General features: G+C 41.3%; 1 protein-coding gene across 18 annotated transcripts in view; it reads left to right on the top strand.

Moving 5' to 3' along the window:
- PCDH15 (protocadherin related 15) overlaps positions 1-21,089 on the top strand; it is a 790,091-nt gene that overhangs the window by 264,216 nt on the left and 504,786 nt on the right. The gene's annotated exons all lie outside the window — the stretch shown is intronic.

Here is a 21,089-nt window from a genome sequence, read left to right as displayed (position 1 = left end):
AAAAATGTAATCCTTGGGTACAGAGTTTGACTAGAATGAATTATGTGTTTGCGTTCTTTAAAAGTAGTGTATGACAATTAGTAGTCATAAATCTTGGGATATATATGCATTTCATCACTATCAGATTGGAAAAAAACATGGTCATTGAACATGTTATGCTATGATCCCCGCAATAAGCACAAATACCAGTCCATTCTTCAGTGCAGTCAGTTACTCACTAGCCTTGTTTCAAGTAACAAATTAACCCATTGCTGATAACAGTTGGCAGCAAAGAGTACAACTGAAGTATAGTTAGTTTTCTTAAGAGCTTTATGGAGGAATAAGATTGGCAGATGCTTGTTCATTTACTGTTACCTATCACATACTTCTTGAGGTGGTGAGGGGCAGACGCTAGACGTGCTAATGTTATATTAACTCATCTTTATGAAAAGAAGGGGAGAATTGACAATGTTTCCTATTGCCTCGGGGCTGCTCTGTATTGTGTTGGCTTGTAAATACCCTCTATGTCAGGCCCGCACAACTCGTAAAGCGGCGAGGGCCACATTCCTCCAAAGAAAACAGCTGAGGGCCGAAACCTCCCAGTCCGAGGAAACAGCCCACCCCAGGGCCACCCAGCCCTGCGGAAACAAACCCTCCTTCCCCAGCGCTGCCCCACCAAAACAGCTGTGGGCCAAAAAGGAAGGTTGGGGGTGGGGAGGTGATACTTTATTTCAAATCAACCAGGGGCTCCCAGTTAAAGAGGTGGCTGGGAGCCCTCAGGGTCAAATTAAAGGGCCCAGGGCTCCGGCGGCTGGAGGAACCCGGCAGGGCCGGCTCTAGGTTTTTTGCTGCCCCAAGCAAAAAAAAATTTGGCTGTCCCCCTTCCCAGGACTAAAAATGTAGCATAATTATGCCAGTGCGAGTGGCAGATAGTCTACCTGCCTGAGGACATACCTAGCATTTCAGATGGAATCACACTCAGGGTAGCTAGCCCATCCCCCTGCTCACATTGCTACTCATCTATTTTTAGCATGCTAATGCTGTGGTCATTAGCAAATGGGGAAGTGGTGTCCAAAATAATCTCTCAATCAAGATGTAAAACAAAACAAAACAAAAAGCAGAGAATCCCTCAACAGGTCTTATCTGGAAACGACTGTGTTACATGGGTTTAAACATAATTTCTAAGAAAGGAACAGAATATTTGTTTCTGATGCTTGCACTGAAGCAAATTACTTTGATGTTAATTAGATGGCACTGAAACATACTCTTTCTACACTGGAACTGGAGGTGTAATTTTTAGCTTTGGGTAGACATACCGGCACTAGCAAATATTCTGTTACAGAAATAACCTGTTGTGGGATTCTCTGCATTTTCAGTTGTACTGGATTGGGGTGCAGGAGGGGGATATGGGGTGCTGGCTCTGGGAGGGGGGTTGTGATGTTATAAGTGTAATATAATATCTCATTAAAAGGTGACACAGGGCCAGAAAGAGTTAGTTAACTCACAGACTGACATGACCCATTCCTGAACTTTAAAGACTTGTTAGGAAGACATGTAACTGAATAGAGCTTTAAAATGCATGCCTGCATTGTTAGAGATAGAATTGTTGGGCAAAAGTCAACATGGTTTCTGTAAAGGGAAATCATGTCTTACTAATCTATTAGAGTTCTTTGAAGGGGTCAACAAACATGTGGACAAGGGGGATCCAGTGGACATAGTGTATTTAGATTTTCAGAAAGCCTTTGACAAGGTCCCTCACCAAAGGCTCTTATGTAAATTAAATTGTCATGGGAGAAAAGGGAAGATCATTTCATGGATTGAGAACTGGTTAAAAAAGAGGGAACAAAGAGTAGGATTAAATGGTAAATTTTCAGAGTGGAGAGTGGTATTAATAATATATGGAGATATACCTATCTCATAGAACTGGAAGGGACCCTGAAAGATCATTGAGTCCAGCCCCCTGCCTTCACTAGCAGGACCAAGTACTGATTTTCCCCCAGATCAGTGGTCCCCAACCTTTTTAGTCTGGCGGGCGCCAGACAACAAGCCACGGAGGACCGTGGCAGTGGACAAGCATCCGCCAACAAGCGGCAACATCAATAGGTGTCGCTGCCGAAAAGTAGCGTCATCCAGAGGCGTTGCCGCTGAAATACTGCGGAAAATCGGCGGCATTTCAGCAGTAACGCCTCTGGATGATGCAGCTTGTCGGCAGCATTTTGGCAGATGATTGTTTGCCGGCCAGTATGTGGGTGCACTTAGACAGCCTGGTGGGCGCCATGGCACCCGTGGGCACCACGTTGGGGACCCCTACCCCAGATCCTAAAGTGGCTCCCTCAAGGATTGAACTCAGAACCCTGAGTTTAGCAGACCAATGCTCAAACCACTGAGCTATACCTCCCCTAACTAGTAGTGTTCCCCCAGTTCTAGGACCAATCCTATTCAACTTATTCATAAATGATCTGGAGAAAGGGGTAAACAGTGAGGTGGCAAAGTTTGCAGATGATACTAAACTACTCAAGATAGTTAAGACCAAAGCAGATTGTGAAGAACTTCAAAAAGATCTCACAAAACTAAGTGATTGGGCAACAAAATGGCAAATAAAATTTAATGTGGATAAATGTAAAGTAATGCACATTGGAAAAAATAACCCCAACTATACAAACACTATGATGGAGGGCTAATTTAGCTACAGCTAATCAGGAAAGAGATCTTGGAGTCATCGTAGATAGTTCTCTGAAGACATCCATGCAGTGTGCAGCGGCAGTCAAAAAAGCAAACAGGATGTTAGGAATCATTAAAAAAGGGGCTGAGAATAAGATGGAGAATATTTCATTGCCCTTATATGAATCCATGGTATGCCCACATCTTGAATACTGCATACAGATGTGGTCTCTTCATCACAAAAAAAATATACTGGCATTAGAAAAGTTTCAGATAAGGGCAATTAAAATGATTAGGGGTTTGGAATAGGTCCCATATGAGGAGAGATTAAAGAGGCTAGGACTTTTCAGCTTGGAAAAGAGGAGACTAACTAAAAGGGGGATATGATAGTGGTATATAAAATCATGAGTGGTGTGGAGGAAGTGAATAATTAAAAGTTACTTACTTGTTCCCATAATCTAAGAACTAGGGTCCACCAAATGAAATTAATAGGCAGCAGGTTTAAAACAAATAAAAGGAAGTTCTTCTTCGCACAGCACACAGTCAACCTGTGGAACTGCTTGCCTGAGGCGGTTGTGAAGGCTAGGACTATAACAGGGTTTAAAGGAGAATTAGATAAATTCATGGAGGTTAAGTCCATTAATGGCTATTAGCCAGGATGGATAAGGAATGGTGTCCTAACCTCTATTTGTCAGAGGATGGAGATGGATGGCAGGAGAGAGATCACTTGATCATTGCCTTATTAGGTTCACTCCCTCTGGGTCACCTGGCATTGGCCACTGTCGGGAGACGGGATACTGGGCTGGATGGACCTTTGGTCTGACCCAGTATGGCCATTCTTACGTTCTTAAGGGTAGCTGTATGCTCAGGTCTTGTGATGTAAGAAAACAAGTCTTGTCTATTACTATGGCTTTGATTCAAAGATCAAGAAAGGAGTATTAACGTTTAGAAAGATGTTTGAGTAAAATAGTATTATTGTCTATATGTCTCTTTGAAGGTTGTAGTAACCTGTATCTGAACTGTTTAATGGACAAATTACCCTATGTTAATTGCCATGATGTTTGGGAGAAGGAAAGTTAAGCCTATTGTTTTCTCAGGCCAAAAGGCTGCTGGAAATGTGTAAAAACACTGGGACATGATCCTTCTTCATCTCAGATCTGCTCTGGGTTTCAAGAAGGGGAAAACCCTAAGCCATAAGAATTGAGATCCCCACTCACTGACTGGAGTCACCCTGAATATGGACATTGGACTGTAACCTATGGACTATTTTTAAAAAGACTTTTGGCAACTACAAACTCATCTCTGCTATGTATCTGAACCTCAAGAATTGAATTCAAGTCTGTATGTATATTGATCTTTTAACCAACACTCTATCTCTTTTTTCTTTTGTAATACATTTTAGTTTAGTTAACAAGAATTGACTATAAGTTTGTATTTTGGCTAAGATCTAAGTTGTAATTGAATCTGGGTGTGTGGCTGATCCTTTGGGATTGGAAGTACCTTTTCTTTTATATGATGAGATAAAGATTTTCAGTAATCATCATCATATCTGACGTGTGCCTGGATGGAGGCCTGAGGCTGGACACTTTAAGGGAACTGCATTCTTTGGATTTCTGAGTAACCAGTGAGGTAATATAAAAGCTGTTTTGTGCTGGCTTTGTAAATCTAAGTATTGGAAAATTCACCAGCATTTGGAGTTTGTCTGCCCTGTTCTTTTTGCAGTTCACCCTAATTGAGTGACCTCAGCTGGCTCCTACAGGCAACATCTTACAGGGGTGCAGGAGGGGGTTCAGGACACAAGAGGGAGTTTGGGGTGCTGGCTCTGAGAAGGGGCACAGTGCTGGGGGTTGGGGTGCGGCCTCCTGCCGGGCAGGACTTACCTCAGGCGGCTCCTGGTCGGCAGCGCAGTGTGGCTGCTGTTAAGGCAGGCTCCCTGCCTACCCCGTCCCCGCGCTGCTCTCAGAAGGGGCCAGTGTGCTTCTGCGGAGGGGGAAGGGGGCAGGTGGCCCTTGACTCTGTGCACTGGCCCTCTCTGCAGGCATCACCCCGACAGCTTCCATTGGCCACAGTTCCCTGTTCCCGTCCAATGAAATCTGCAGGGGGGGTACTTGCAGGCAGGAGCAGTGCGTGGAGGGAGACCCCTTCCCCCCATCCCCAGGGTCGCGGGGCATTCTGGCCCTTTCTGGGAGCAGCGTGGGGCCGGGGCAGACAGGGAGCCCCGCTGCGCCACCGGAGATTGTGATTGACTCAGAGATCCTCTAGGATCAACCAGTCAATCACAATCGACCGGTTGGTGACCACTTATCTTACACAAACCTGTTTTATCATCCCATTCTAAAATCTGTCAAGCAAATCAATTTAAAATTTGAACATATAATCATTTTCAAGAATGGTACTATTTCGATATGGACTAGACAGCTAAGGGAGAGTAGAGATAGCAGTCATGGAAATGAATAATGGTTATAAATCTTGGCTTTCTGCAGAAGGCATTCTGGCTTTGTGTTCCTTTGCAATTACTAGTTGGACATTGGTTGGTGCGCGAATATTTCTTGCTCTTCAGGGATACTTTTGTTTGTTTTTGTCTCCCTTTTCTATACAGGCTTAATAAATACAACACTTTCTCCAGTTTAGCAGAGCCATTCTCTCACAAGCAAATGTGTATAAATAAAATCAAAATGCTGCATGCAATAACTGCACAACAGATGGACAGGATACAGAGTATGTAAGCAGTACACATCTAAGGTTTATTATTTTTCAAACCACTGAAATTGTAACCTCATTGGGTCAAAACTAACTTGTTTACAAACTTAGAGCCAGATTCTTAGCTGCATTGAACGTAAAATCAGTGCAGCTGAGGAGATGAGGGAAGTAAAGCTATTTCTAAGTGTATGTACTGCAATGAGTTATTTCCACCCAAGTTACTCTTCTTGGGTTAGCCTAGCTTGAGTGAGAGCAGCCACACTACAAAGTAGCACTCAAGCTGCTGTGTCCACACTAGTGCTATGCTCATTTATGTGTAGCACTAAGACTTTGGGGACATATCTCATAGTTCTTTGTGCTGCAATAAACTGAGCTGCCCTATTATTTGTTTCCCAGTAAATTGTAAGAGAACTTGTCTGTCCTTTCTGGGCATGTGAGGGGAATTTTGGGAAGGCGTCAGTGGCCCTCTGGCATCCTCTCCCTTGGCGGGACAGCTTGTGTGCTCTAACGATTCCCAGAGTCAGTGTTGGTGGAGCTTGTTGCTCCTGGTAAGTTCAACCATGACAGATTGGCCTGCAGGGGAGGGGCCAGACAAAACAGACACCCTGGTCCTCCAGGTTGTGGGTTAGGCACAGGGCTAACAACCCTGTCCCGTTTATAGTGCAGAATGCTGGGGGATGAGAAAGTATGACGTGTCCAAACTGTCTTCATTCCATACAACCTGCCTCAGAAAATTCCTCCATATCTTTTAGCCCAGAACAATCTCAAACCAAGATCTATTGGCACAGTGCAGCCAAGAGGATCTGAGCACCATCATTGCCAGGAGGCATTGGAGATGGATCGGTCATGTGCTTCGGATGCAAACTGATTCCATCACCAGAATAGCAATAAGATGGACATCTGAAGGCAAGCGAAAATGAGGCCGCCCGAAAATAACATGGCGAAGAGCTGTGGAAGCTGAGCTGAAAAACCTGGGGCACAGCTGGGGAACCATTGAAAGACTTGCCAGAAACAGACAGGAGTGGAGGAGCTTCATCAGTGTCCTAAACACCAGAGGCATAATAGGAACATCATGATGATCAGTGACCTTCCAGTAGAGCTAGCCTGTGTCCATGCTGCAGATTGGTCTTGTTAGCACTACTTGTCAGTGACTAACTCAAGCTTCAGCCTATACTCCCTGACAGGCCAGGTACCTTGAGTTAAAAGTACCACTACCACTATACTTGAGTTTTTGTGTGTGGACAGGACTTGAGTTAGGGACAATACTTGACTTATAACTCAGAATAACTTGGAGTCCTTGTGGCACCTTAGAGACTAACACATTTATTTGGGCATACGCTTTCGTGGGCTAAAACTCCTTCATCAGATGCATAGAGTGGAAAATACAGTAGGGAGGTATAAATACACAACATATGAAAAGATGGGAGTTGCCTTGCCAAGTGTGGGGTCAGTGGTAAGGCAACTCCCACCTTTTTATATGCTGTGTATTAATACCTCCCTACTGTATTTTCCACTCCATGCATCTAATGAAGGAGTTTTAGCCCACGAAAGCTTATGCCCAAATAAATGTGTTAGTCTCTGTGGTGTCACAAGGACTCCTTGTTGTTTTTGCTGATACAGACTAACTCAGCTACCTCTCTGAAACCTGTCTAAATAACTTTGCAATCAAGACAAGCCTTCTGAAAGTTTTCTGCTCTTCTGATCCTGGGACAGTTGGGAGTCCATTTCAGCCCCCGGTACAGTATTTCCAACCACAAGTGTTCAAAAATCACAGGTCAGGCTTCCCAGAATCCTGAGATTTAATAAACAATAAATTTGAGGCTCTTTATTTCTTCTCTGGTTTTTTATCCTGTAATGATGGTCATATTTTCAAGCTTTTTCCCCTCAATAATGAGGGCTGGATCCAACAGGGATCAAGATAGGAGTTTTTTTATGGTCCATTGTACTACCTACATGAAGGTGGGTGAAGAGAAAACTATGTAGCACTGGCTATGACATCTTTTGTTGGGGAATCCTTGGCCTATCGCCCTAGGGCAGCTTTCCACCTGTTTTACATTAGCTCTGCTCAGCATTGCAAAGCAGGTGTGGTTAAAGCTGAGAATCTGACCTTTAAGGTTTTTTAAGTGGGCTGCTAGAGCATGGTTTCCCAAATTTAGGGACTGATCCTGTGCGGTGCAGAGCCCCTCCTCTAATCTCATGTCATGGGAATAGACAGCCTCACTTTGAGGCATTGCATACCATTTAGAATGTGACTCATAAAGCCTGGCCCTGAAGTCCTAATGCAAGTAAAAGTCCTGTTGACTATAATGGGGATTTTATCTGTGTGAGAGTGAAAATTAGGCATATATGTTATTCCTCCTTTGCTCACATATTATTTTTCTGTGTTTATCTCCTAAAGAAAATGCTTTTTAAAATACGGTACTGAACGGAAGGACTTTTATTGGAAGAATAGAAACTGCATTTGGGCAGTAAATTTAAATATTATGGGAAAAGCAGCCTCTTCTAACTTTTCTTTCTTGTTGGGTCATTATTATAGTAGAGTAAACAAACTAGGGGCCATTAATTAAGCATTTAGTATTCATTGTTGAATATTCAATATTAGGTTCTCATTTTGGCAAGTCCATAGCACAAAAAAAGAAGAAAGCAGCACACATTTTTTTATCTAATTTTTCCTAAGCTTGCTTGTGCGGGCTCTGGGGTGGGGCTGCGGATGAGGGGTTTGTGGTGCAGGAGGGTACTCCGGGCTGGAATTGAGGGGATTGGAGGGCGGGAGGAGGATCAGGGCCGGGGCAGGGAGGTTGGGGTGTGGGAGGAGGCTCAAGGATGCAGGCTCCAGGCAGTGCTTATCTTAAGTGGCTTCTGGAATCAGCGGCATGTCCCTTCCCCGGCTCCTACATGGAGACACGACCAGGCGGCTCTGCATGCTGCCCTGTCCACAGGCACTGCCCCTGCAGCTCCCATTGGCCATAGTTCCTGGCCAATAGGTGCTGCGGGGCGGTGCTTGGGGCGGGGTCAGAGTGCAAGAGTGAAGCCCCCTGGCTGCCGCTATGTGTAGGAGCGGAGGAGGAACATGCTGCTGCTTCCGGGAGCCGTGTGGAGCGGCCCCCAATCCTGCTCACTGGCTGGAGCACTGGAGAGAGTCCATGCCGCTACATCCAGGAGCCGCGTAGAGTGGCTCCCGACCCTGCTCCCTGTCTGGAATGGCAGAACGGGCAAGCCCCAAACTCCGCTCCCCAGAGGGAGCTCCAGGACGGGATTAAAACGGCTGGCAGGCTGGATGCAACCCACAGGATGTAGTTTGCCCACCCTGATCTAGACCATCCCTGACTAGTGTTTGTCTAACCTGCTCTTAAAAACTCCAGTGATGGAGATTCCACAACCTCCCTAGGCAATTTATGCCAGTGCTTAACGACTCTGACAATGAGGAAGTTTTTCCTAATGTCCAGCCTAAATCTCCCTTGCTGCAATTTAAGCCCATTGCTTCTTGTCCTATCTTCAGAGGTGAAGAATAATTTTTTTCCCTCCTTCTTCTAACAACCTTTTATGTACCTGAAAACGGTTATCATGTACCCTCTCAGTCTTCTCTTTTCCAAACTAAGCAAACACAATTTCTTAAATCTTCCTTCATAGGTCATGTTTTCTAGACCTTTTATCATTTCGGTTGCTCTTCTTCAATTTGTCCACATCTTTCCTGAAATATAGTGCCCAGAAAAGGACACAATACCTCAGCTAAGGCCTAATCAACACAGAGTAGCGTGGAAGAATTACTTCTCGTGTCTTGCTTACAACACTCCTACTAATACATCCCAGAATGATTGCTTTTTTTGCAACAGTGTTACACTGTTTATTTATATTTAGTTTGTGGTCCACTACCTGCAGATCCCTTTCCGCAGTACTCTTTCCTAGGCATCCCATTTTGTATGTGTGCAACTGATTGTTCCTTCCTAAGTGGAGTACTTTGCATTTGTCTTTATTGAATTTCATCCTATTTATTTCAGACCATTTCTCCAGTTTGTCCAGATAGGATTAAAATTCAAAATTATCTTCCAAAACACTTGCAACCTCTCCCAGTTTGGTATCGTCTGCAAACCTTATAAGTGTGCTCTCTATGCCAATTTCTAAATCATCGATGAAGGTATTGAACAGAACCGGACCAAGAACTGCTCTGTGTGGGAGCCCACTCATTATGCCCTTCCAGCATTACTGTGAATCACTGATGTTTATTCTCTGGGAAGGGTTTTCCAACCAGTTATGCACCTACCTTATAGTATCTCTATCTAAGTTGCATTTCTCTAGTTTGCATTTCCCTAACACATCTACCGCTTTTCCCCTATCCACAAGGCTTGTTACCCAGTCAAAGAAAGCTATCAGGTTGGTTTGACACGAATGGTTCTTGACAAATCAATGCTGACTGTTACTTATCACCTTATTATCTTCTAGATGTTTGCAAAGTGATTGCTTAATTATTTGCTCCATTATCTTTCAGGGTACAGAAGTTAAGCTGACTCGTTTGTAATTCCCTGGGTTGTCCTTATTTCCCTTTTTATAGATTGACACTATATTTGCCTTTTTCCAGTCTTCTGGAATCTCTCCCATCTTCCATGACTTTTTTCAAAGATAATCACTAGTGGCTCAGATATCTCCTCAGTCAGCACCTTGAGTATTCTAGGTTGCATATGTTTAGGAAGGGCATGGTCTTTATTTTTCGAAATTCTGTGGTGCTACAGAGTAGCAAACAGATCTGCTGAGGCTTTCCAGTCAACTTTTAGAGGGAGTTTTCACCCTGCTGGAGGATTTGTTACTGGCATAGCATAAGTAATAGCAAATTGGCCACTCAACATTGATTTATTCTTTACAAAAATGAATTAAAACTTTCAGTTACCAAATATCAGAATATAATGGATGCTGAATGCATAAAATGGGTCATGTATTCTAACAGGTTTTGTTTTTTTTGTAATCTGTAGATATGCAGAATGTATACCCTTTGTAGATGTGCAGAGCATATCTTTTTTTCTGTAGAATACATTTTGTTGTAAGATTAGCAATTTTAAAAACTATATGGTCTATTTTCTTCTCATAGGGAACCTGTTAATCACTTCAACTTGGATATCTTTTACGATCTGTTTGTGGATTAAATTTACTACTGACCATCTCAATCTTTGTGTATAGATAGGCAAGTGCACAGCTTCACATTGTCATCACCTGAGTTAGGTCTGAACAATGAAGGGGATGAATGTAATATTTATCTGACATGTATTTTACTTACTGTCTTAAAAAAATTAGTCAGATCAAAGGGATTTAAATATCAGGCACAGAATAGCAGCAGGGTGGTGTTAGTACAGTTACTGCTCTGCTACCAATAATGAAAGGATAAGATGGCAATGTACAATTCAGAACTGTCCAGTAAGAAGACAAAGCTGCCAAAAGCATTGTTTAGTCTCTTCTTTTCTCCTGACATTTTGAAAGTTGCTTCTGATTCAAGAAAGAGGAGAGGAAGAGACAGGCAGTTTATTTATATTTTATTTATTTATTTATTTATTTTATGCACCAGCATTTGTGCATACAGTAATAACAAGATAACAAAGTCATTTGATGATACTGCTTGTTAAATTGCACTGGCCATTGTAGCTACAATACATTTGCAGGGAGAGGGCTTTAAAGAATGGAGTCAAACCTCTGGTTATGTGCAGTCCCTAGTGGCCAATAGGGGCTCTCTTTGCAAGGGAAACTGACAGCTCCCATTGCATTTAATGATTCAAGGGATTGGTCTGTCTGGTGCAAATGCCATTCATAAAATGGTTAACAGGGCAAAAGCTGTCACCTTTCCAGATCATCCCTGTGCACATGGACTATCTTGGTTTGTGTTGTTGTAGGGCCACATGCTTTTCACTGGCTTACATAGGTGCATTTGGTCTCAACAGGATGCTGCCAATTAATGTATTGATGCAGTTACACGACGGTTCAATCTGTCACAGATTGAAGTGTCACTAGAGGAGGTTTTGGAATTAATTGATAAACTCAACATTAACAAGTCACCGGGACCAGATGGCATTCACCCAAGAGTTCTGAAAGAACTCAAATGTGAAGTTGCGGAACTATTAACTAAGGTTTGTAACCTGTCCTTTAAATCGGCTTCGGTACCCAATGACTGGAAGTTAGCTAATGTAACGCCAATATTTAAAAAGGGCTCTAAGGGTGATCCTGGCAATTACAGACCGGTAAGTCTAACGTCGGTACCGGGCAAATTAGTTGAAACAATAGTAAAGAATAAAATTGTCAGACACATAGAAAAACATAAACTCTTGAGCAATAGTCAACATGGTTTCTGTAAAGGGAAATCGTGTCTTACTAATCTATTAGAGTTCTTTGAAGGGGTCAACAAACATGTGGACAAGGGGGATCCGGTGGACATAGTGTACTTAGATTTCCAGAAAGCCTTTGACAAGGTCCCTCACCAAAGGCTCTTATGTAAATTAAGCTGTCATGGGATAAAAGGAAAGGTCCTTTCATGGATTGAGAACTGGTTAAAGGACAGGGAACAAAGGGTAGGAATTAATGGTAAATTCTCAGAATGGAGAAGGGTAACTAGTGGTGTTCCCCAAGGGTCAGTCCTAGGACCAATCCTATTCAATTTATTCATAAATGATCTGGAGAAAGGGGTAAACAGTGAGGTGGCAAAGTTTGCAGATGATACTAAACTACTCAAGATAGTTAAGACCAAAGCAGATTGTGAAGAACTTCAAAAAGATCTCAAAACTAAGTGATTGGGCAACAAAATGGCAAATGAAATTTAATGTGGATAAATGTAAAGTAATGCACATTGGAAAAAATAACCCCAACTATACATACAACATGATGAGGTGAGTCATTGCAACTGGGGGCTAATTTAGCTACAACGAGTCAGGAAAAAGATCTTGGAGTTATCATGGCTAGTTCTCTGAAGATGTCCATGCAGTGTGCAGAGGCGGTCAAAAAAGCAAACAGGATGTTAGGAATCATTAAAAAGGGGATAGAGAATAAGACTGAGAATATATTATTGCCCTTATATAAATCCATGGTACGCCCACATCTCGAATACTGTGTACAGATGTGGTCTCCTCACCTCAAAAAAGATATTCTAGCACTAGAAAAGGTTCAGAAAAGAGCAACTAAAATGATTAGGGGTTTAGAGAGGGTCCCATACGAGGAAAGATTAAAGAGGCTAGGACTCTTCAGTTTGGAAAAGAGAAGACTAAGGGGGGAATATGATAGAGGTATATAAAATCATGAGTGATGTTGAGAAAGTGGATAAGGAAAAGTTATTTACTTATTCCCATAATACAAGAACTAGGGGTCACCAAATGAAATTAATAGGCAGCAGGTTTAAAATAAATAAAAGGAAGTTCTTCTTCACGCAGCGCACAGTCAACTTGTGGAACTCCTTACCTAAGGAGGTTGTGAAGGCTAGGACTATAACAATGTTTAAAAGGGGACTGGATAAATTCATGGTGGCTAAGTCCATAAATGGCTATTAGCCAGGATGGGTAAGAATGGTGTCCCTAGCCTCTGTTCGTCAGAGGATGGAGATGGATGGCAGGAGAGAGATCACTTGATGATTGCCTGTTAGGTTCACTCCCTCAGGGGCACCTGGCATTGGCCACTGTCGGTAGACAGATACTGGGCTAGATGGACCTTTGGTCTGACCCGGTACGGCCTTTCTTATGTTCTTATGGTTCGTTCTAGGATCCAAGCATAACGTTAAGCTCAAGCACCATCCCTGTGAATTAGGCTTCAATCCCCCTTCAAGGATTTGCAAGGATTCCAGAGCACTTTTTCTAGGTCTGGTGGTTGTGAGGTGAACCCATAGCCAGACCAGGGCTGCTAACTCAATAGGTACCATGATTCAGACTTCCAACAGTGACGCATAGCTCTGGCATATTGCAGCAACTCAGCTGCACTGATGCATCCCATAAGCAGAGCCTGCAGTGTCTCAGCCCTCAGGCATGCTGTAGCAGCCTACTCACCCAAGCACCAGGTCTGCGTTAGATGACCTCAGCCACAGGTATTTCACTGACTCTGCCAGAGCTGCAAGTTAGCCTGTGCAACACTTATTACTCAGTCAGAGCCCTCCTCCTGTCTTGCTGTGTTAGACCCCCTAGGCTTCCATCCCTGGCCTTGCCTGGGCCTTGTTCCAGCCCACTTCAGCCATATCCATACCCTGCTCGTGCACTGTTACTGACCTGCTCCAACCCTGTACCCACCTTCTGACTCCCAGGCCCTCGGACTGACTCCAACCTGGCTTTGACCTTTGGCCTGCATCCAGACTCCAACTACAATTTGACTTGCCTACAAACTCAGGCCTTGGTTCTGACCCACAGCCTGTCTTTGGACTCTGGTGTCAGCGCTACCTGTGGCCCAGTCTGATTCTACAGCTTGCTTCAATCCTTGATACCTGTTCCAACCACCAGGAGCCTAGAACTCAGAGCTTCATAGTGGTATTCTATGGCTATGTACCTAGGTTATCAGATCAGTACAGAGCCTGAGGTAAGCTGGACTCTCAGGGGCATTTTTGTGAATTGGTTAAACCCTGAAGAATTGGAGATGCTGGTGATGCTGTCAGGTGTCATCCTCCCTGTTCGCTACTCTCCTTATAGGTTTCCCTTTAGAATCTATCCAATTTAGGTTACTCTGCCCGATAAATAAAATTTGTGGCTAGTTGGCTGAAATTCCGGATGTTTGTCTCCGTCTGTCTCTTGACTGGATGATAGGGGATGGATCACTGATAAATTGCCCAGTTCTGCTCATTTCCAATGAGGCAACTGTTACTAGCCACTGTCGGAAAACAGGATACGGGGCTCAACAGTCCATTGGTCTGACCCAGGATGACCATTCTTAGGTTCTCATTGGGCCCCTGCCATATGCAAAGCAGTGGTTCGTTTATACAGCACTTCTCCTGTCTGGACAAAGAGCAAATATATAGCAACAATGTAACATGATTTGTGAGTAAAGTTGTCACGATTTGTTAAGAAAACACAAGCAAAAGCACAAATCTTCAGATAAATAAGAGGTGTAGGTTGGAAAACATCAAAAACTAAAAGAATTGAGGAAGTTCATCAATAAGTTTCAAATCAAAGGTCTTCTTTTGTAAGACTTTAAATATTAATGGATTTTTAAAGGACTTTCATAACAGTCAAGCCATTAGGAGTGGAATAACTCACACCAGAAAGTTTATATAGTTAAGTCCTATATATATATGACTTATTAAGTCATATATATATATATATATATATGACTTAACTAATTCAATTTTTAAAGTTACCTGCTGTTAATCTTTGTCTTACTATATTGTCCCTTATGGTTTACTTTTCAATTTTTGATTCATTATGAACAAAATGCTTTGTTAGACTAACAAACTACGGTATATGGTAACAGCATGTGATAAAAGCTTTCTGATGTGCAGATCACTGACAAGTTCCTATCAGTGAGTATGGCATCTTATTTGTGACTCAGAAGGTGAAGACTATTGAGTGAAAAGAAGGAACAGGGCCTGCTAGGTTTTTTTTAAGTTGTAAAATGGCAAAACTGAGAAATACAGATTATTTTCTTTAGTTTAATTCACTTGCATTTCTTGTGAAAAAATAAAAATGTGTGGGACAAGAGTTCATTCATGAAAAGTCATTTTTAAGTATAAAAAGAATGAAAAGATGTATTTACAATGCTATTGCAGTTCAGGATGTACCAATTTTCACAATACTGTTCCACACGGTCAGGTCCTGTTTGCAATCAATATCCATGCTGCAAAACTTCAGGCACTACTTTATCCAATTTGTTGTATTCCAGTAGAGATGCTTATGTAGATTCTGAGGTATATATTGGACAGCTAGTTATGTCTGCTGAACTCTCCCACTTTCTAGAGTCAGTCCCTCTTAAGAAAAATGAGTATTCATTGGTTGGAAGTTGAGCTAAACAAATTCAGATGGGTAAATAAGGCATAATTTTTTGACAGTGAGGGTAATTAACCATTGGAACACTTTACTAAGGGTTCATGGTGGATTCTTCATCAATAACAAATGATGGAGATCGTGTGTTTTTCTAAAATATATGCTCCATGAATTATTTTATGGAACTTGTATGGTCTGTGCTATGCAGCTCATTCTAGATTATCATGTTGGTCCCTTCTGGCTTTGGAATCTATGAATAACTAATAATTTACTCATAATAACTACAAACAGAAGCATCTGCAATACCAGGATATTTTCCTTGGTTTTGGTACAGAATAACCTCAGTATATCAGACACCACTGTCTGGTAAACGTCAGACCCTTTAATAAGCGGCAAAGAGTCCTGTGGCACCTTATAGACTAACAGAAGTATTGGAGCATAAGCTTTTGTGGGTGACTACCCACTTCGTCAGATGCATGTCATGTCATGCGTCTGACGAAGTGGGTATTCACCCACAAAAAGCTTATGCTCCAATACTTCTGTTAGTCTATAAGGTGCCACAGGACTCTTTGCCGCTTTTTACAGATCCAGACTAACACAGCTACCCCTCTGATACTAGACCCTTTAATGTCGGTCATTGCTCATGGCAATTAGAACTTATCTGAAACTTATCAAAATCAATAGCAGTCTCACTGTTGACTTCAGTGAACATTGGGTAGAGCCTCAGGCATGTGGGATGAAATCAAGGGAAGCACAGCGCCTATATAGTTGCTTACAGACAGGGCTGGCTCCAGACCCCAGCGTGCCAAGCGCGCGCTTGGGGCAGCGTCCCGCGGAAGGGCGGCAGGCGGCTCCAGTGGACCTCCCGCAGATGTGCCTGCGGAGGGTCCGCTGGTCCCGCGGCATTGGTGGAGCATCTGCAGGCGTGCCTGCGGGAGGTCCACCGGAGCCGCGGGACCGGCGACCGCCAGAGCGCCCCCCGCGGCGTGCCGCCGTGCTTGGGACGGTGCAAATCCTAGAGCCACCCCTGCTTACAGATATCCCAGCTGAGAACAGGGTGACCATAAAAAGGGCTCCAAGATCCCAAATAGGATCTTTTAGCCAATATCTCCAAAGCTGAGAAGGTAAAGTCTATCAAGTCCGAAATGGTCTCTCCCCATCAAATGAGATGGGGCATCCCCAATGACTCACCACTCCATTCACAGGTAGTCAGTATTTAGGAATTTCTGATTTTATTTTTTTCAACTTAGATCTGAGTTCAGATTCAATATCTCTTCCAAATCTTTGCACATTTCTTGGTGAATTTATTTGAGGGTTTACCTTATAAGCCCAACAGGGTACAGGATGAGGAATAAAATGGGGTCAGGATTCCCAGCTGTTCAAGTTGAGGAGGGCTGTTCGCTTCTGTATGCTTCCACTACCTAATGTGCCATAGACAGTTGGATCAAGGATATGGCTCAAAGACTCTTAACACTTATTTTTGTAATTTCAAGGCAGTCAAAGCTAATAACTATTTCTAATGCTCCTCAACATTACCAGATTCAACAGCTACTAAGTCCCAGTTTACTACTGAACATTTTCCAGTGTTGGGAAGCATTCATATTTTGCTGAGCACTTACTCTTATGTCTCTCTCTAAACTTGGAACAATTCTCAGTGCCAACTTTCATGTTTTTTCACTGAAATTTGGAAATCCTCATTAATCTGTTCCAGCAGAATAATATATGGTGGATAGGATCACATAAGACAGACCACAACTACTTCAGTTCCCTCCCCCCCGGAGTTAGAGGACACATTCCTATGCTGCTCCATTCCCTTTTTCAGCATATTTGTGTCATGTTGTGCATAGGCAGCATGGAAGGAAAAACTAGCTGGCATTCCTTTCCTCCATAGAACCATCCAGGAAGAGAAAAAGAATTGGAAGGAAATGGAGGCAAAGGAAGGAAATTAGAAATAGGGTTAGAGAAAGGGAAATTGGGACAGATAAGGTGAAGAAAGGGGAGCTGAAGAAAAAATGAGCATGAAAGAGAGCTACTGGGGAGGGACAGAGAAAATAAAACAAAAAGAACTGAAGGGACGAAGGAAAAGGGACATGCGGGAAAGCAGAAAAAACTGCAGCCTAACATGGGAGGGCAGGGAAATAGATCACTGGGAAAGAGACAACGAATAAGTGAAGAATATATATAAAATCTGGTTTAGAGATTCACAAAACCAAGAATCCAAAGAAGAGGAGTATTTCAAGAAGAAAGGGGGAAAATAGAGGAAGAATAAGCGCAACCCTCCCACCATAACTTTTAAGTTACTGGGTTATGTATTATCTTTTTATCATTCTGCATTTTATTCTCACTTTGACAGATGTCCCACAGCTCTATAAATTTTGAGGAAAGAAGATGGCAGTGGATAGGTTTCGCTGCAGGATTCCACTCATTGTAAGAAATCTTCCTTGGCAAATAACTTCTTTCCTGAATGTCCAACCTTGTTTTCGACAGGTGGGGACATTTCAGCCTCCTTGAGATGACTAAGTGCTAGAAACAGATAGATGGGAATAATTGGTGCCAATTTGCCTGTAGTTGGGTTCAGCAAAGGTTGACTGCTCTTTCAGTTAATAGGAATGCTAGCAGTCCAGAAATCAGTCACTCAGCAAGACATCCGCATTTTAGAAAGGCCAGGGCAAAGAAATAGTCTTTGACAGACTTTTTGGTTGTTTTGGACATTAACTATATATCTGTGTCAATGTAATATTAATTACACCCTAGAAACTGGTGAAACATTTGGTGTTAACTTGATTGCTAGGTAGTTATTGATTCTGGCCTTTTATTCCTTCTCCTCATTTGGGGATTTTGATGTTCCCAGAGTGGATATTTTGTACCTTTAGCTGGTGTAAGAAAACCTTTCTTTTCAAGGATCAGTTTCATTTCACTTGTTTTTCCTCTATTTGTCAGGACACACATACGTAACCTGGCTCCTTCTTTAGGAAACGTCATTGTTGTGCTAAAATCTAGATCTACAATCAATTTAGTCATAACATTTACTTTTAAAAAAAAGTTTATATAATATCTGCATGGCAAGTGTTCATTTTTTTTGTTCAACTCTATAAAATTTATATATAAATGTGCACTATTTTGCACTATTAAAATAAATAATTCTGAGGCAATTCTCTGTCCCACTTTTTAATAAGGGATTAACCTAGCATCTGAGAGCATTCCCTTAGGCCTGATCCATGGCCATTCTGCAGTTTCATAACAGTTCACTTCAAAGCAGATTACTTTTTTCTAGATGCTTTCCAGTTCTTACCATATATAAGGGCTGTAAAGCAATTTAAAAAAAATAATTGCGCTGTTAAATGACAATAAAATAACATTTATTTTAAATATTTTTTGATGTTTACTACATTTTCAAATATATTAATTTCAGTTACAACACAGAATACGAAGTATGTAGTGCTCACTTTATTTTTATTACAAATATTTGCACTTTAAAAAACAAAACACATTTTTTTCAATTTACCTCATACAGGTACTGTAGTGCAGTCTCTTTATCATGAAAGTTGAACTTACAAATGTAGAATTAAAAAAAAACTGCATTCAAAAATAAAACATAAAACTTTAGAGCCTACAAGTCCACTCAGTCCTACTTCTTGGTCAGCCAATCACTCAGACAAGCAAGGTTGGCTACAATTTACAGGAGATAATGCTGCCTGCTTCTTGTTTACAATGGCACCTGGAAGTGAGAACAGGCATTCACATGGCACTGTTGTAGCTGGTCTTGCAAGATATTTACGTGCCAGATGCGCTATATGTCCCTTCATGCTTCAGCCACCATTCCAGAGGACATGCTTCCATGCTGATGATGGGTTCTGCTTGATAATGATCCAAAGCAGTGCAGACTGACGCATGTTCATTTTCATCATCTGAGTCAGATGCTACCATCAGAAGGTCGATTTTCTTTTTTGGTGGTTTAGGTTCTGTTGTTTCCACATCATAGTGTTGCTGTTCTAAGACATCTAAAAGCATGCTCCACACCTTGTCCCTCTCAGATTTTGGATGACACTTCAGATTCTTAAACCTTGTGTTAAGTGCTGTAATTATTTTTATAAATCTCACATCGGTACTTTCTTTGCGTTTTGTCAATTCTGCTGTGAAATTGTTCTTAAAACGAACTTGTGCTGGGTCATCATCCGAGACTGCTATAACATGAATTATTTGCAGAATGTGGGTAAAACAGAGCAGAAGACATACAATTCTCTCCCCAAGGAGTATGGTCACAAACTTAATTGACGCATTATTTTTTTAACAAACATCATCAGCATGGAAGCACATCCTCTGGAATGGTGGAAGCATGAATGGGCATTTGAATGTTTAGCATATGTAGCATGTAAATACCTTGCAACGCCAGCTACAAACGTGTTATGTGAATGCCTGGTCTCACTTTCAGGTGACATTGTAAATAAGAAGCAGGCAGCAGTATCTCCTGTCAATGTAAACAAACTTGATTGTCTTAACGATTGGCAAAATACGAAATAGGACTGAATGGACTTGTAGGCTCAAGTTTTACACTGTTTTGTTTTTGAGTGCAGTTATGTAACCCAAAAAAATCTGTATATTTAAATTACACTTTCACAATAAAGAGATTGCACTTCAGTACTTGTATGAGCTGAATTGAAAAATACTATTTCTTTTGTTTATCATTTTTACAGTATATATATTTGTAATAAAAATAATAATATAAAGTGAGCACTGTGCACTTTGTATTCTATGTTGTAATTGAAATCAATATTGAAAATGTAGAAAAATATCCAAAAATATTTAATAAATGTCAATTGGTATTCTATTGTTATAAGTGCAATTAATCACAATTAATTTTTTGAATTAATCACGAGTTAACTGCGATTAATTGATAGCCCTAATATATTTAAATTGCTTAAGCTTTTGCTATCATGTATGTTATTGTAGCTGACTGATTTTTTTTAATGGCCTAGTACAAGATATTGGTTTATAAATTATAAAAATTGGTTGCTCTGATAAAGGCTAATTTCACATTTATCAACAATACATACTTTCCAATTTGTTTTAAAATAGCAATCAAATGTGTTTATATAAATCACTTATTTATTTTATGTATAGGCTTTATAGCCCACATGGCAGACTCTGATTGCCCCTTGAGTATTTGTTTTTTTATCATGAAATAGAAATTGAAAATTGTTTCCAGCCACCAGTGTCTTCTATAAGACTTTTTTGCTCTTTCTGAAGTAGAAACAGAGGATTTTCCTTTTTAGAATGGACTTTAAAAATGTTTTTTTGAGTGTGACTATGATTTTATTGAAGTTGCTCATTATCTGTTATTTCTATTTGTATGAATAATATGGTAAGAAGAAACAAGGAATGTCTTATGACAAATCCTAGTTACACCAATTCAGTGCATATAGCAATGTCGATATAAAATGGGCATCCATTCCATGTCTGCTGATGTGCATTCCACTTATTTGATCTTAAACATGAACTTTTCAATCTTCAAATATTTATTTAAATTTTAAATAGATGAATTTCAAGGATCACTCTTACCAAATGGGTCAGTGGATTTGTCCTAATCATCTTCTGGATTCTTTGTATCATAGTGATAAAATGTAGCATTCTACAGATGATTTAAAAAACAAAACAAGACACCCTCTTATATGTCTGCCTGACACATAATGTCCCTGAAAATATATTTTATTCTGGAAATAAAATATAAATTAGACTGTTATTTTAAACAGTCAATTTAGTGACAGATCTTTCATTTTGATGCATCTATCTATGTATCCTCATCCTTACCATTCTCATGAGCATAAAGTA

This window comes from Mauremys reevesii, linkage group 7 (assembly GCF_016161935.1).
Source record: "Mauremys reevesii isolate NIE-2019 linkage group 7, ASM1616193v1, whole genome shotgun sequence".
NCBI classification, from domain to species: Eukaryota; Metazoa; Chordata; order Testudines; family Geoemydidae; genus Mauremys; species Mauremys reevesii.
The sequence above is the reverse complement of the archived record's forward strand: the minus strand, read 5'-3'. Positions and strand labels throughout refer to the sequence as shown.